The sequence below is a fragment of the Scylla paramamosain genome, chromosome 3, assembly GCF_035594125.1.
Source record: "Scylla paramamosain isolate STU-SP2022 chromosome 3, ASM3559412v1, whole genome shotgun sequence".
Classification (NCBI taxonomy): Eukaryota; Metazoa; Arthropoda; class Malacostraca; order Decapoda; family Portunidae; genus Scylla; species Scylla paramamosain.
In genome coordinates this window covers 1,377,501-1,392,500 of record NC_087153.1, presented here as the reverse complement: position 1 = coordinate 1,392,500, position 15,000 = coordinate 1,377,501, and the positions used below count along the sequence as shown (strand labels likewise).

The 15,000-nt window shown below is 46.3% G+C and overlaps 1 long non-coding RNA gene across 1 annotated transcript in view; it reads right to left on the bottom strand.

Annotated features, from left to right (window-relative positions):
* Positions 1-15,000, bottom strand: part of LOC135089093 (uncharacterized) — a 145,098-nt gene that overhangs the window by 129,906 nt on the left and 192 nt on the right. The window contains exon 1 of the long non-coding RNA XR_010261390.1: positions 14,226-15,000. This exon is cut by the window's right edge and continues 192 nt beyond it. This is a non-coding gene — a long non-coding RNA (uncharacterized LOC135089093). The remainder of the gene's footprint in view (positions 1-14,225) is intronic.

The following is a 15,000-nucleotide window of genomic DNA, read 5'->3' as shown; positions in this document are numbered from 1 at the left end:
TATTCCCACAGGCCTGGACACATTCTAATGTAATTCCTTTGTTTAAAAAGTTATTTTAATGACGTCAACAACTATCGCCAAACTCCAACTTTATCTGTATTTTCCAAGATTAGAAAAAAATAAAAAAATAAAAACTTTTAAACTTTTCAGACTACAGCAAGTGCCCTTGTAAGTGCCAGCATGGTATTTGGCCTCAACTTTCAATAGTGATTGCTCTTACTGTTTTTACAGATGAAATATGCAAGAACATGGATGACAAAAATATCACTATTACCATTATGTGATCTGTCTAAAGCTTTTGACAATGTGAGCCACAATATTCTTATCACTAAATGCTCCAAACTTAATATCGACTGATTCTGGCTCAGCAGTTACTCAGAATTCAATTTGTAAAACTAAATAAATTAACATATAACAAAGTAACAGTAAGTTATGGCGTTCCTCAAGGTTCCATTCTGGGTCCATTTATGTGAATGACACGTCTGAATTTATAAGTGGCAGCACATTGGTCCAGTAATGCTGAGGACACTTGATAAGCTAGATAACATTATTAAAGAAACTGAGAAAGTCTTATGAAGGTAAATTAATATTTCCAATATAATGGTCTAATGGTCGATTCAAGCAAAACGTATTTTCATAAAAAATTGACAACTGTTGTCTAAAATACTTGATATTATTGTTAAATTCGAAGGCGTCAGCATTCGTCCCATCTACGTATGCAAGTCACATAGGTGTGAATTTTGGTAGAGGCAGCAGAATAACTGTTGTCCAGCCATTAATTACTGCATAAAGTTCCGGGGCACTACTAACACGTCTAATAAAAGAAGGTACAAAAACTACAACATTTTGCAACTAGAGTCTCAATTGGTGGAATAAAAAGAAAAATATGATCAAGTCTCTCCCGCTTTCAGAGAACTGGAGTGGCTTAAAACTGAACAAAAGCACTTCCTGGACGTCAATACTGCTGTACTTAAAAGAATGAATGGTTTGTATCCTGACTGATCCCACGCATTCCCCACAGTGTACAGCGCAACAAGCAGCGCGACCAGACAACATTCCATACCTTGCCCAACGCTGACACACTTCCACTGTTTGAGTCTAGACTTGTCTGCCACATTTTTGGAAGCCCTAATGACATGCAGCGTTTCAGTGACTGATGCTTATCCTTTATTTTTATCTCATTTTATTTTACTATATTTTAAGGTGTATGTTACTTATTTCATTGTAATTTTACTTTTTACTGTATTTTTATGATACCTGAATGTTAAAGCCACTGCCCAACGGAAAAATAAATGAATTTGAATGTGAAATTAACTCACTCCTCTCTCTCTCTCTCTCTCTCTCTCTCTCTCTCTCTCTCTCTCTCTCTCTCTCTCTCTCTCTCTCTCTCTCTCTCTCTCTCTCTCTCTCTCTCTCCTTTCCGCTTACTTTTTTTTCAGACACGCACACACCTCTTCCCTTCAGTAAGCCCTTTGACCAAGGTTGTTTGAACACACACACACACATACACACATTACCAACATATGTGATGGTTTCATATCCTTCACACACCTGTTCACATCGACACACACACACACACACACACACACACACACACACACACACACACCCGAACACCCTGTTACGTGGCCGCATGCACTGCACACACTAACCACGTCCTCGATAAAGAATAAATATTTCCTCTTCTTTACTCGCATCTCTTGTCAACAATTGTACGAACACTGCGGGCACGATACACACACACACACACACACACACACACACACACACACACACACACACACACACACACACACACACACACACCTTTGTTTTGTTCAGTGTATACACACCTTTGTTTTGTTCAGTGTATACAAACTCTGAGTAAAACTGAAGTCATTACGAAAGGAAATATATATATATATATATATATATATATATATATATATATATATATATATATATATATATATATATATATATATATATATATATATATATATATATATATATATATATATATATAAAGAAGGAAAGGAAAAAAGAAAAATACATGAAAAAAAAATCTAGCAACGAAGAAAGATGAAATAGGATCAAATAAATGACGACTGGAAGGAGGAGAGGGAAGGTAATTACAATACGCATCTTTGAAGCGAAAAGCTAATGACACATGTTCCCCGCTTTCCCAGCCAGCCAACCAGCCAGCCCCAGTGTCCCTTTAAAATATCAAGCAAGCTTTCTGTAATGACCCGCATATTTTTTTCCTGGTACCCTTTTTCCATAATTATATTCCTTAAGGGACGCATCGCTCGCTACACGCTTCAAATTAATATTCATGTCAAGGGTCCACGTAGCAGTATTAGACACACACACACACAAAAAAAAAAATCACTTTCTAATGACTTGCCTTCTTCATCACCTCCATCACCATCATTATCATCAGTCCCTGTAATTCCAGAGTAGAACAAAGACCTCTTCCATCACTGCGAGATTTAAGGTCGCATAGTTCTCTGATTTCAACATACCCCACAGCTGTTAGGTTTTTAGTATGACGCCACTCATCTCCTTTGTCATGCTAAGTTCTATGTACCTCGTGATGAAAAGAGACTTAGCATTTTCATTACAGTTAAGCCACAGGCCACGTCAACCTGGCTTAGGGCGTCTTGGCAGAGAAGCACCTTTGACACGATTGCTCGAAGTATAGTAGATCCCAAAACTATCTTTAAAGTGTGGTGTGAACTGTGGCATAATGAACAATATGAAACCTGCTGCCTGATCACGTGTCGCGTCGGTAAGGTTGGTATGAATTTCTCGACGTGATGCTGATATTTCCCAGGTCATAATATACGGCAACCGTCCCTAGTGTGCAGGGCTGCCAGCTGTTACCACCGTAATCACCAAAGGCATTAAATAATATCGTCCCTTCTATCAGAATGTAGACCTCTTATTTTTAAAGTTTGGGAGCTACTGTACATCTGGCCTGTATAGTACAGATGGGTACCTTTGTTTACTGTAGCTCCTCCTGGTCTATAACACAAACATGTCTTTTGTATACCATCCAGTGTTCCAGTGAAGAGACCACGTGTTTTAACCCTTTGATTGCTACAGGTTATTTTTAAACTTGCCTCAAGAAATTTCGTGACACCACTACCGGCAAAAGGAGTAGCGATGTAGTAATGGTGTAGATGTAATTTTCAGATGAGAATAGTTATATTACTTGGCCATTACCTGGCTTTACTCAGACAACAAGTGTAATGGATGATAACAGGACAAGTATGACAGAAGGAAATCAAGTCCCTACTCTTGCTGCTGCACCTGTCTGGATGAGCCACAGCAACCGTCAGCCAGTACAACCACGTCTTTGCATCACGACCAGGCAGTGCTCCGGTAAGCGGCGACGGTTCATAGTAGGAAAATGATGAAAGTAGGAAAAGTATACAATCAAGGTGTGTTTTGCTATTCTTATCATTGGCATCATCATTATCTTTCATCAGATCACTTGGATAGTTACTTGCAGGCATACTGGTACACCCACTGATGGCACCGCGCCGCCCGACACTCACCCCGCTCACGCCCAACGAACACAGCTTCAATGTTGGTCCGAGAAAAAAGTGTTATCCTTTCTCTCTCTCTCTCTCTCTCTCTCTCTCTCTCTCTCTCTCTCTCTCTCTCTCTCTCTCTCTCTCTCTCTCTCTCTCGTATGTGTGTGGGTTGTTGCACTGGTGGTGGTGGTGGTGGTGGTGGTGGTGGCTTGGTGGAAATGATAACGGAAATGGTGAGAATGATGGCGGAGATAACGGAGGAGGAGGAGGAGGAGGAGGAGGAGGAAGAGGAGGAGGAGGAGGAGGAGACCAGAGGGAGGGGTGAGGGGGATGAAGCGATAACGAGGGAGAGAAGGGTGGAGGTGCATGACTAAGAAGTAACGACCCCTTCTCTCCACCCCCTCCATCTCACATCCACCACCACCACCACCACCACCACTACTACCTTCTCGATGTCTTCCCGGCATGTGAGTTTTTGCTGAGAGCCACAAGTATGATCCAGGAGGCGATCTCGAGAGAGAGAGAGAGAGAGAGAGAGAGAGAGAGAGAGAGAGAGAGAGAGAGAGAGAGAGAGAGAGAGAGAGTAGAAGGTCGGAGAGGACGTGAAGAGGAGGCTGTGCATGTCAAGAGAAGAGTAAGGAGCGAAACCGAACGTGGATAAGGGCAAGGCGAGGCTGGACAAGTGAAAGTGGAGCGAGGGAGTGGAGCAGGGCAGTGAGTGCATATGAGGAGGAGGAGGAGGAGGAGGAGGAAGAGAAGGTGGAGATAATGGTGAAGGTTGTGGTGGTGGTGGTGGTGGTGGTAGAATATATTAAAATCAAGAGCAATCAACGCACGATAAGACGTTCCCCTCTACGCGAGCATCACCTGTGTCCTCGTTCGCCGCCACACACCTGACCACACACGGAAAAATGGCATGACTGAAAAATAAATAAATAATAAAGAGAGAGAGAGAGAGAGAGAGAGAGAGAGAGAGAGAGAGAGAGAGAGAGAGAGAGAGAGAGAGAGAGAGAGAGAGAGAGAGAGAGAGAGTGTGTATACTTTAATAACACAGTGAACTCAGCCTCTCAACCTCCCCCCACCATCGCTTCTGGACTTCCCCGCCTACATTGCTTTCTCTCTCTCTCTCTCTCTCTCTCTCTCTCTCTCTCTCTCTCTCTCTCTCTCTCTCTCTCTTGCAGACACTAAGAACACAGCGATGGTGACATCCGAGTTACTACACCTTGCTTCCCTTCCCCAGGTATGTATCCCCAGGTTATCGACCCGCCCTTAAGGGAGGATGAGCAGCGGGTGGGTGGGTCAGGTAAGTTGCGCGCCGTCTGCCCAGCACCGCTACTCGCCACCTTGACTCACGCCCGGGAAAGTCACCACCAGGCGCCCACATGTACCCACCCGCCCACTGCACCGCGCAGAAAGGTGTACACATGTAGGAATTCGTGGATTCAGGAGTGTTTGCCGTGCTTGCTGGGTTCACCTGCACCACACACGCGTGAATTAACATCAACACTTTCCTATTATTGTGCCTTCAGCCTCTTGGGGAGCTCAGGGCACAGCGGAGGTCAAAATGTGCTTAGACGTGGCCGCTGGACTGTGGTGGTGATGGTGGTGATAGTAGTGATTCCGGTCCAGCACCACACACACACACAAACACACACACACACACACACACACACACACACACACACACACACACACACACACCATTGCGCTTGGTAAACGACTGATATGATCTCTTAATTTTTCCTTTTAAAAACATTTTGATTGTTATTGATGGAGAATTAATAAGCCTCCTTCACAAGAGAACACAAAGAAAAGCAAACAGCGGCACACACGTTGGCTCCTGCAAGGCCTTGCGAGATTTCATTGTTTTGTTAGTGATTATCGCCATCCACAAATTAGTAAATAAATCAATTATCAAGCAAGGCAGTAAAAAAAGCTAGGAGAAAAATTAGCATGAAACTTTACATCTCACATTAATTAAGCAACAATCAGCCAGCAAGAAGTGGAGAGAGAGAGAGAGAGAGAGAGAGAGAGAGAGAGAGAGAGAGAGAGAGAGAGAGAGAGAGAGAGAGAGAGAGAGAGAGAGAGAGAGAGAGAGAGGGTGAGTCTGTTCTAAGTTAGCACCACAAGGGAATAAAGTTGACAGCACGAAGGGAAGCAAGTCGTTGCCACCACCAAAGTCTTGTATTACGACGTTGCAAACACCACCCATGACACCAGGCAGCGGGCGAGGCACAAAGACGTGGAGACGATGCGGAAAAAAAAGTTACGATACATAAAAGGGAATGTAATAGTAATAGTAATAATTCAGTGAAGAGGTTGTTGAATTATACGAATTAGACACACTCCCACCTGTCCAGTAATAATAATACCTAGTCACCTGGTCCTCTCACCTGAGCCTATAATGACGTGCCGGGCAGTGAATTATCCAGTGAAGGACGTCGGTGAGCAGTGGCGCGGAATGACAAAGCGAGGCAATTAATCGAAAAAAAACATTGAAAGTTAAAATGATCTTTGCGTCCCAACATAAAGGTCATATGGCGCCTTAAATAAACCAGAACTCAGCGACCCACGCGTCCTCTTTAAAAATGAATAAATGTACGTGCTGAAAATTATGTATTACTTCAAACGTGACATAATTCCCCTGCTTCATTATGCCTAATAGCGTGCATATTATGACAGCTTGGGGAATTCTCTTCAAAAGTTAGGTATCTACATTTGCGCTCATAGTTGCGTTCGAAGTAATACACGTAGGGTAACTTATTCTCACCACCGTAAGTACACCTGCCTTTATGTAGCAACCTCCATGCACTATGTAATAACTGTTGCACACCTTTATCATATTTTTATCGAGACAAAATTCTAAAAACAAATAACAAGCCAAGTACTCAAAATAATGAAAATAACATTATACTACTAACACGGAAAGTTGTAACAAATATGCATTCACGGTGACAAACGCAGCACAACTTGATCACCTCCCTGCTGCTGCCCTCCCAATGCCAGGTAACTTTTCCCATAATCACCTACAACTTCTTGAGGCACTTTCCTCTTTTGCACTAGTTTCCTAAACAGTTGTGTGGCCTGGGAAACACAAAATTAAATTATTATCCTGTCTTGTCATGTGCCCATACAAACAAAGCTTCAGTGGTCACAGTGCCGAAGAAAGACAACAGCAGTACAAGAATCAAGACAGTCTCCCGCGCACTGCTACCTAATACAGGGGTTAACCAGTATTCTCACTCTTTCATTCCTTTCACTGGTAAACTCTGGAACCCCCTACATAACAGCTTCTGTATTTCCTCCTACCTTTGACGTAAACTGTAGTAAGAGGAATTTCAAGATACTTCTCAAATTCTAGATAACCCTTTTCTGACTATACCCAATTAAGACATGCACCCTCTATGGGCCTTTGTTTTTGTTATCGTTGTTGTTGTTGCAGTAGCTGTTGTTGTTGTTCTAGACCAGAGCCCCTTACAAACAACAGACACCTTATGAGGCAAGCAACACGCCCCTCAGTCAGCCACCCCGACCACCACCACCACCACCACCACCACCACTCACCATCAGCGCTTGTAGTACGCATGTAACTCCCACAAGAATTTTCCCCGAATGCTCGCCACTATTTCCTTGGCGTTAGTTCCGGCGGCTCAGGCTTGCGAGGTGTTTAATAAAGTGGATCGGGGAGCGGGAGGTCGCTTTCGGGTTGGTAAGCACGAAGCCGAACGTTTCTAAATCGGCCGAGATTGGGACGCGCACGAGCAAATACGGCCGAGGTGCAAATGATGGGGAGGGATGGAAAAAGATGGAAAAAAGAAGAAAAAAAATACCGAACTCTTAACACAGTACTTCTTCATCATACAGAACACATGCATAAACTCATTCCTTCTTCCTGTACGGCACCTGGGAAAGAGGAGGAGGAGGAGGAGGAGGAGGAGGAGGAGGAGGAGGAGGAGGAGGAGGAGGAGGAGACACTACACTTGGCTACGAATTTACTGAGAAGATGGTGGCGGTGGTGCTGAAGGACAAGGAGGAGGAGGAGGAGGAGGAGGAGGAGGAGGAGGAGGAGGAGGAGGAACAAAAGGGTCTGGGGATAAGCTTCCATCCCTGGACTCATTCCTGGAAATCATTCGTAAAAGCAAATCGTTCTTCCGCTCTCTCTCTCTCTCTCTCTCTCTCTCTCTCTCTCTCTCTCTCTCTCTCTCTCTCTCTCTCTCCGCGACGCCTCCTGACGCCACGTGACAACAGGGAAGCGCCGCTGAATACCTTCCGTGATAATGAAGGGTGCGTTGGGGGGGGGGAGGGAGAATAGGCAAGAGGAGGTGAAGGGACAGGTAAGAGGGAAGAGGAAGGAGAAGTGGCAGGAGGCGGAGAGAGGAGGGAGGAAAGTAAGGAGAAGTAGGAGGGAAAGTTGAAGGTGGAGGAGTAGGTTGAAGAGATGGTGGAGGAAAAATAGGGTGGAAAATTATAAGAAGGAAGAGGAGGAGGAAGAGGCAGTCCCTATCAGAAAAAGAGTGAAATGTAATTTAGAGGACTTGCTTGAAGTACCAAAAAAGAAAACGGGACGAAAGAAAACACAGAAAGGGAGAAAGAGAAGAGAGGGGAGGAGAAAAAGCAATACAAAAGAAAAGTGAGGGAAGGAAGGAAGGAAGGAAGGAAGGAAGGAAGGAAGGAAGGAAAGCAGCAAGGCAAGACAGGAAGGCGAGGAATCATTAAGGAGGTGAAGGAAGCGGGAGAAGGAGGCGGCGGGAGGCGAGCTGCTGAATGGCTGACGAAAAGAAGAAAGGATGAATTAAGAGAGAGAGAGAGAGAGAGAGAGAGAGAGAGAGAGAGAGAGAGAGAGAGAGAGAGAGAGTGGGAGGGCAGGCGGCGGCGAAGGAAACAAGGAAGTGGGAGAGAAAAAAAAGAAAAAAAAAAGTAATGTTAGTATTGAGAAGCGGGGAAGGAAAGAGGAAATGAGGAGTTCGGGAATGGAAGAGAAGGAATTGGAAAGATTGAATTGTGAAGGAAGGAAAACACGGCGGATTGGTGGAAGGAAGAAAGGAAGGAAGAATGAGACCATAAGATGAAAGGCAAATAGGAAGCGTAAGACGAAGGAATAAGGAAACGAAGGAGGGAAGAGCAAAGAATTATTGAAAGAAAGGAAGTAATGCGTATGGAGAAACCAGCACAAACAAATGAATGTATAGGAACAAATAAAATCCGGAAAAGCAAACAAGATAACGAGAGAATTAGGGAAGCGAGGAATAATATACAAACGAACCGTTGAGAAAAGAAATCAACACAAATGAAGACAAAAATGGAACAAAAAACTAAAGGATTCAAAACTCGATAAAAATTTTAAAAAGGAAGCATAGAAACTGGTTCTCAAGTGATGGCAGATGACTGGAACAGACGCAATAACAAGGTTGTTGGTGTAGTCATTAAGCTTTAAGAGATATGACAAACTGATCGCAAGGGGATTACATAATTAAAATAGGTATGCTGGCTTCTTGCAGCTTCCCTTGGTCTTCTGTTCTTATACACCTGCAATTGTCCCTTGCTGTGTCCACTACTCCAGGCACCCGCTGGCTCCTCGTTGGCTGGGCACTTGTCGCACATCACACCAAGGTCAGCAGCTCCTCTCCCCATCAGCCACGCGCCTTGGTCCCACACAGGCTATCAACCTCTGGCGGGCACGAGGCGAATTATGAATGGGTACCGCGGTGCAGTGGCTGGCGCGTCTGACTACAAATCCGCGGGCCACGGCTGGAATGCAGAGAGGGGAGGGAAATCGGCACAACTCACCTAGCTGTTCAACCCGGATGTCACAGCGACCTATGCCCCGGGAAGTGACATCATCCACCAAAGACTCAGTGGTCTGTGAGACGGAGATGAGCGCCGAGGCTACGTGCGGGTAAAACATATTCCCCTACTTAACGTTTACCTCACTTAATCTAACGAGATAAACAATGAATGGCTGCCAAACATAAGATAATCTAATGAGCGCATACCTACCATGACGCAACGAGGTGAATAGCGAATGGATACCTGAACTAACGAAGAGGCGAAGAGTGAATGGACACCTAACCTACTGAGAGAATAGTGAATGGACATCTAACCTAACAAATATGAAAATAGTTAATATATATTTAACCTAACACAGCGGGAGGAATGACGAATGGACACCTAACCTAAACTAAAGTGACGAAAGACAGCGAATAGGCATACACAACGTAACCTAACAAGTCGAATGATGAATGGGTACCTGACCTGTCTTCAACTAACCTAACGAGGCGACCACTGAATGGGTACATACTCATACGTGGGCCAGCCTGCCAACCACACTCCACTGCCACTCCGCCAAGCCATCGCTAGGTACAGTCCCGTGGTTGGCGTGGTCAGATTGTTACGTTCCCGCAGTGCAGTGCTTGTTAACGTGCTTACTCTTCCTATCGTTGTTTTCCTTTGACGATTTTATTTATTTATTCTTTTTTTTTTTTCCTGTGTACACTTCTTCCAAGATTTTTTTTTCATGGTTTTCCGCATTTTTTTTTATCTCTCTCTCTCTCTCTCTCTCTCTCTCTCTCTCTCTCTCTCTCTCTCTCTCTCTCTCTCTCTCTCTCTCTCATTTAATACAGTTTATTACGTATTGCCTCGCTCTCCCTTCATCCTTCCTATGTGAGTGGCACCCTGTCCATCTGCATTTGTTAGGGTGTCGTAACTCAATCAATCAATCAGTCACTCAGTCTACGGTGCTCAAGTCAATCAATTCAGTCAGTCAGTCAGTTAATCAGCCACTCGATCAATCAATCAAAAATCAACACCCTCTTTATTTACCCCACTTAACGCAGAAAGAAATAGTACCTTCAACTTTGAATTAAACTTAAAACTCCCCTAACTTCACCTTTTGCCCTGCCCGCCACACTGCTACTACTCTCCAACCACAACTTTCACCCTCACCTCACATCATACGGCGCCGTCACTCCCATCAGGTTCCCCCGGCTAGAGAGTAAAAGTTCCTCACTGCCTTGCTCCGCGCTGCCTTATTTGCCCCTTCCTGCTGCTGCTGCCTCAGACCATACAGGAATATTACATTGTCAAGGCTAATATGGCAGCGACGCATGGGTGGGTTTGTATCCGATGGGAGGTAATATAATATGGCCCGTATTTTGAAAGGCTCTTTTTGCTCATCAATTTTCAAAGACCACGGGCATGAATGGTGTGTAGGGGTGATGGTACTATGGTAGTTAACTATTATTAAAATCATGAAAAATGTTATGATCTCCCTCCCTTGTCTTTAGTAACTTTTCCCCATCATTATTTTCAAAGGACACTAAAGTCGAGTTCTTACTGGTGTCCTTTTTTTTTTATGTCAAAATATTTAGGCTATCACTAAAATCACGAAAGCGCATCGATCCCCCCACCCCGGCCCATTAACTACCACTACAGCGTAACCACAGTACACTGGCCACGAATCATACTCGAGTTACTATAACTTTTCGCCATCACTAAGGATATATAGGAGACCTGTCTGGCTGGCTGGCGACCTGGCTGGCTGGCTGTTAATCCTTTCATACTTTGTAATAAGATTCACCAAATTACGCGTCCTTGTGTCTGCGTGAATCTTATATATGCATTAGGTAGCTAACTTCATGAAATTTACATTGTTACGACCCTGCTGCTGCTGCTGCTGCTGTTGCTGCTCCAAAGGCGGTACATACTTCCTTAGTTTTCCCGCTCAGGGCAAGAGAAGATGCAAAGGGGAAGTGTACGTGACTTGAAAGGGAAGGGAGGAGACAGGATACCATAAGCGAGGGGAGAGGAAACAGAGGGAGGTAACAAACGCCGTGAGGAAAGAGAGCACGAAGGTAGGAGGAAAAGGAGTACGGAGAAAGTAAGAGAAGTAAGATCGGAAGCAGGAGAAATAGGAAGCGACTAAACCAGAGGAAGAGAGGCAATGCCGCGTGAAAAGGAAAGAGGATGAGGAGTAAGAATGAGATTACGATATGGAGCAGGAGTGAAAGCAGAAAGAAGAAAATCAGGAGGAACAGGAGGAAAACCAGGAGACTTAGAAGGAAAGGAACGAGTAAAAGCAGGTTGTATGTATGTAGAAGGAAGGAGAGCAGGAGGAATAGGGAAAAAAAAAAGAGTAAGAGAAATGCGTCGATATGGAAATGAGAGGGAGCTTACTGTTCCGCCCCGTGTGATCCGTGTTAGCGTGACGGCCAGGCAGCGGCAGGGCGACGGTGCCAAAACTAAAGATGGAAGCTAGCGAGGCAGTACAGCAAGGAAAGAGGAGGCAGTCTTTTGAAGGGTCAGGGACAGGAAGGAGGAGGAGGAGGAGGAGGAGGAGGTGGAGGAGGAGGAGGAGGAGGAGGAGGAGGAGGAGGAGGAGGAGGAGGAGGAGAGGTATGGACTGGCATGGGAAATAAAGGAGAGAGACTGGTCGCTGTGGAAACATATTGAAATGGTTTTCCGTCGGGATAAACAGGTAAGGTCATGCGGCGCCGTTAAGAGTATAGGAAAACGGTATTTCTCGCGCTAAGTGGTGACCCGCGCGAGGCACAATCCCAGGATCAACACATCTGCCACGGCCCGCATTTAGAAACGCTTTGGATTCTCATTACGGCAATTTTCAGAGGCCACAGGGATGATTAATCGGGTCCTCATGAGCGTTTTTTTCTCACCGATGATACAGAATCCGATCAACAGAAACACTTAATCGCACTTATAACTTTCACAGGAATCTGTTGAAAGTACAGCAGTCTTTGTTGATAAGGCGCCGAAACGTTTGAGGAGACGGGCTTCGGTGACACTGCGGCGCCAGCGTGGCAATAGACGCGTTACATAACAAAGTATCCGAGGAACGCCTGACGTGACAAACATCGGGGGAAGATTTAGGAGAGGGCGAGAGGTAGACACAGAATTATGGGAGGATCAGAAGCAAGTAAGGAAGGGAGGAGGAAAAGGAGAAAGAGAGTGGAGATCAAGAAACGGAACGGAACGGAGGTGGAGTGAGCACGGGAAGGGAAACTAAAGAGAATGAGTGAGGGATGGAAGAAATTGGGTGACGAAGACAGAGTGAGAGATTAAGAGGAGGATGAAAAAAGGTAATGTTGATTAAACGAGAGAGAGAGAGAGAGAGAGAGAGAGAGAGAGAGAGAGAGAGAGAGAGAGAGAGAGAGAGAGAGAGAGAGAGAGAGAGAGAGAGAGAGAGAGAGAGAAACTACTGGAAGACCGACAAACGTATAATCTAATCTACTACCGTGGCACCGTTGAGAATAAACAAGCAGATATAGACATAAGGCAAGAACGAAAACACAGAGAGAGAGAGAGAGAGAGAGAGAGAGAGAGAGAGAGAGAGAGAGAGAGAGAGAGAGAAATGTATGTGCGTAATTATGAAAGCTAGTTGGGGGGAAGCAGGAGGAAAGGTTAAGACTGGTTACGTTACCCTATCCTTGTCGTCCACCACAACGCGATGGGACTCAAATTGCAACTCTGCCAACTCAACACGGACACAATGGTCGCCCCGGCATGCTGGCGGAGTGTGAGGGGGTTATTTAATCTCACGTAACCAGGTGTTCCGGTGACAGGGCGGCTGCAGTGGGGACGGGAATGGTGCGGAGGATGAGGGAGAGGCACTGGCCGAGTATGGGATGCTAAGGAGAAGGGAAAGGGGAAAGATGGTGGGAGGTAGGAGGAAATGGGAATGCTGGAAATGGGAAAAGGAAAAGAAGGGTGTTCGGAGAAAGAATGAAGGAATGGATGGGAATGTGGGGCTGTGAACAGTAAGAAGAAAAGAGCATCACTGGAGGGAGGAAGAAGAAAGAGGATTGCTAGAGTAAGAAGACGGTAAATGACGAACAAGGAAGAGGAAAGGATTCCAGGGGGGGAGAGAGAGAGAGAGAGAGAGAGAGAGAGAGAGAGAGAGAGAGAGAGAGAGAGAGAGAGAGAGAGAGAGAGAGAGAGAGGATTGTCATGCTAGGGGTGAAAGAAAGGGGAAGAACACAATCATCCACTAGGAAGGGCGATGGGTGGGGAGGACTAACGGTGATGTGAGGAGGGAGTGAAGGTGAAGGTTGTGTACGGAAGCGATCTTAAGGAGGAGAGTGGAGGGCCGAGGTGAAGGTTGTGTGTAGAAGCAATCTTGTAGGGGGAATAATGGGTGGAAAGGACCATAAGGTGAAGGTTGTGTGGGGAAGCAGGAGAAACAGCGGTAAATGTTGTGTCGAAGGGCGCGCCTGGGGCCTTGCCGGTGTCCTTGGGGAGGTGCAGGTTTACACAACATGACGGAGACGCCCACGTGTCACTTACAGGTACTGATTTTGTGACGAGGGCGCGCACACACACACACACACACACACACACACACACACACACACACACACACACATCAAAGAAAACGTACCTGTACACCTGTATAATTAGTTTTTCGGCATTACGCGTATTTCCCATTGAGTGTGTGTGTGTGTGTGTGTGTGTGTGTGTGTGTGTGTCCTTCCAACGTGGCATGCAGGGCAAGTAAGAAACCCACCACCACCACCACCACCACCGTCTGTGTGTTCCCACGTGTACTGGCAACCTACCCACCACCCGCCCACCGGCCTGGCCTCGCCTCGCCTCGCCCGGCGCTCCATCCACCTGTCTGCTCCTCACCTCCCTCCATCCCTCCACACTCCTTCACTCCTACCCTCCACGCGTCACAAGAGAGAGGACACTCACCTGAGCCAAGCCGAGGACCGGAGTGTGTCAGGAGTCACCTGGATCTGATGGGTGCGTGTGCAAGATGATAAGGCGTCACCTGGACAGCCTCCGGCGGATTATGTAGGGGCGCGTTCTGCGAAGCAGCAGCACAGTATTGCCGCACACAGCACCAAATGTGGCAAATTTCGGGCACTGGATCCCACAAGACGTTACCCTATTGAAGGTCAGCGAAGCGCCGCCTCGCAAACACTAACACACCGCGTCACTCCCCGCCTCCTCCCGCCGGCAGGATCTCAAGGGCAGGGCCTCGACCACGAGGGGCTACACCACACTACGACGGGATGCTCCACCGAGGACGCTACACCGTCAGTCACCACCCGAGGTAGAGAGAAGTGGAACCGAAGAGTGCAGGTCAAGAGCACGACTCGCTACACCCTCCCTCTAACGGCTCCTCTCGAACACTGGCGGTGGCAGAGATGAATAGGGGACTAACAGGGGAGAGGGAGGAGGGAGAGAGGAGGGCTCCTGCGCGTTGCCATGTGGTCCCTTGACGCCAGGCTGCACTGAGGCACAATGTAAGCCTCCCAGGCAGAGTGTGAGCCGGTGGACGTGTGTTAGGAATGCGCCAGGTGTGTCCCCAACCCCAAAGTGTCTCATCCTCGCCTACCGCCCTTTAATTCTGATAGAAACACCTGAACACAGCTGGACTCACGCACAAACACTCGCACGCAAAACTATCCTACCGCTTCACTCACTGCCTCGCCCCCAGCACACGACAAATTACCTCCAGCAG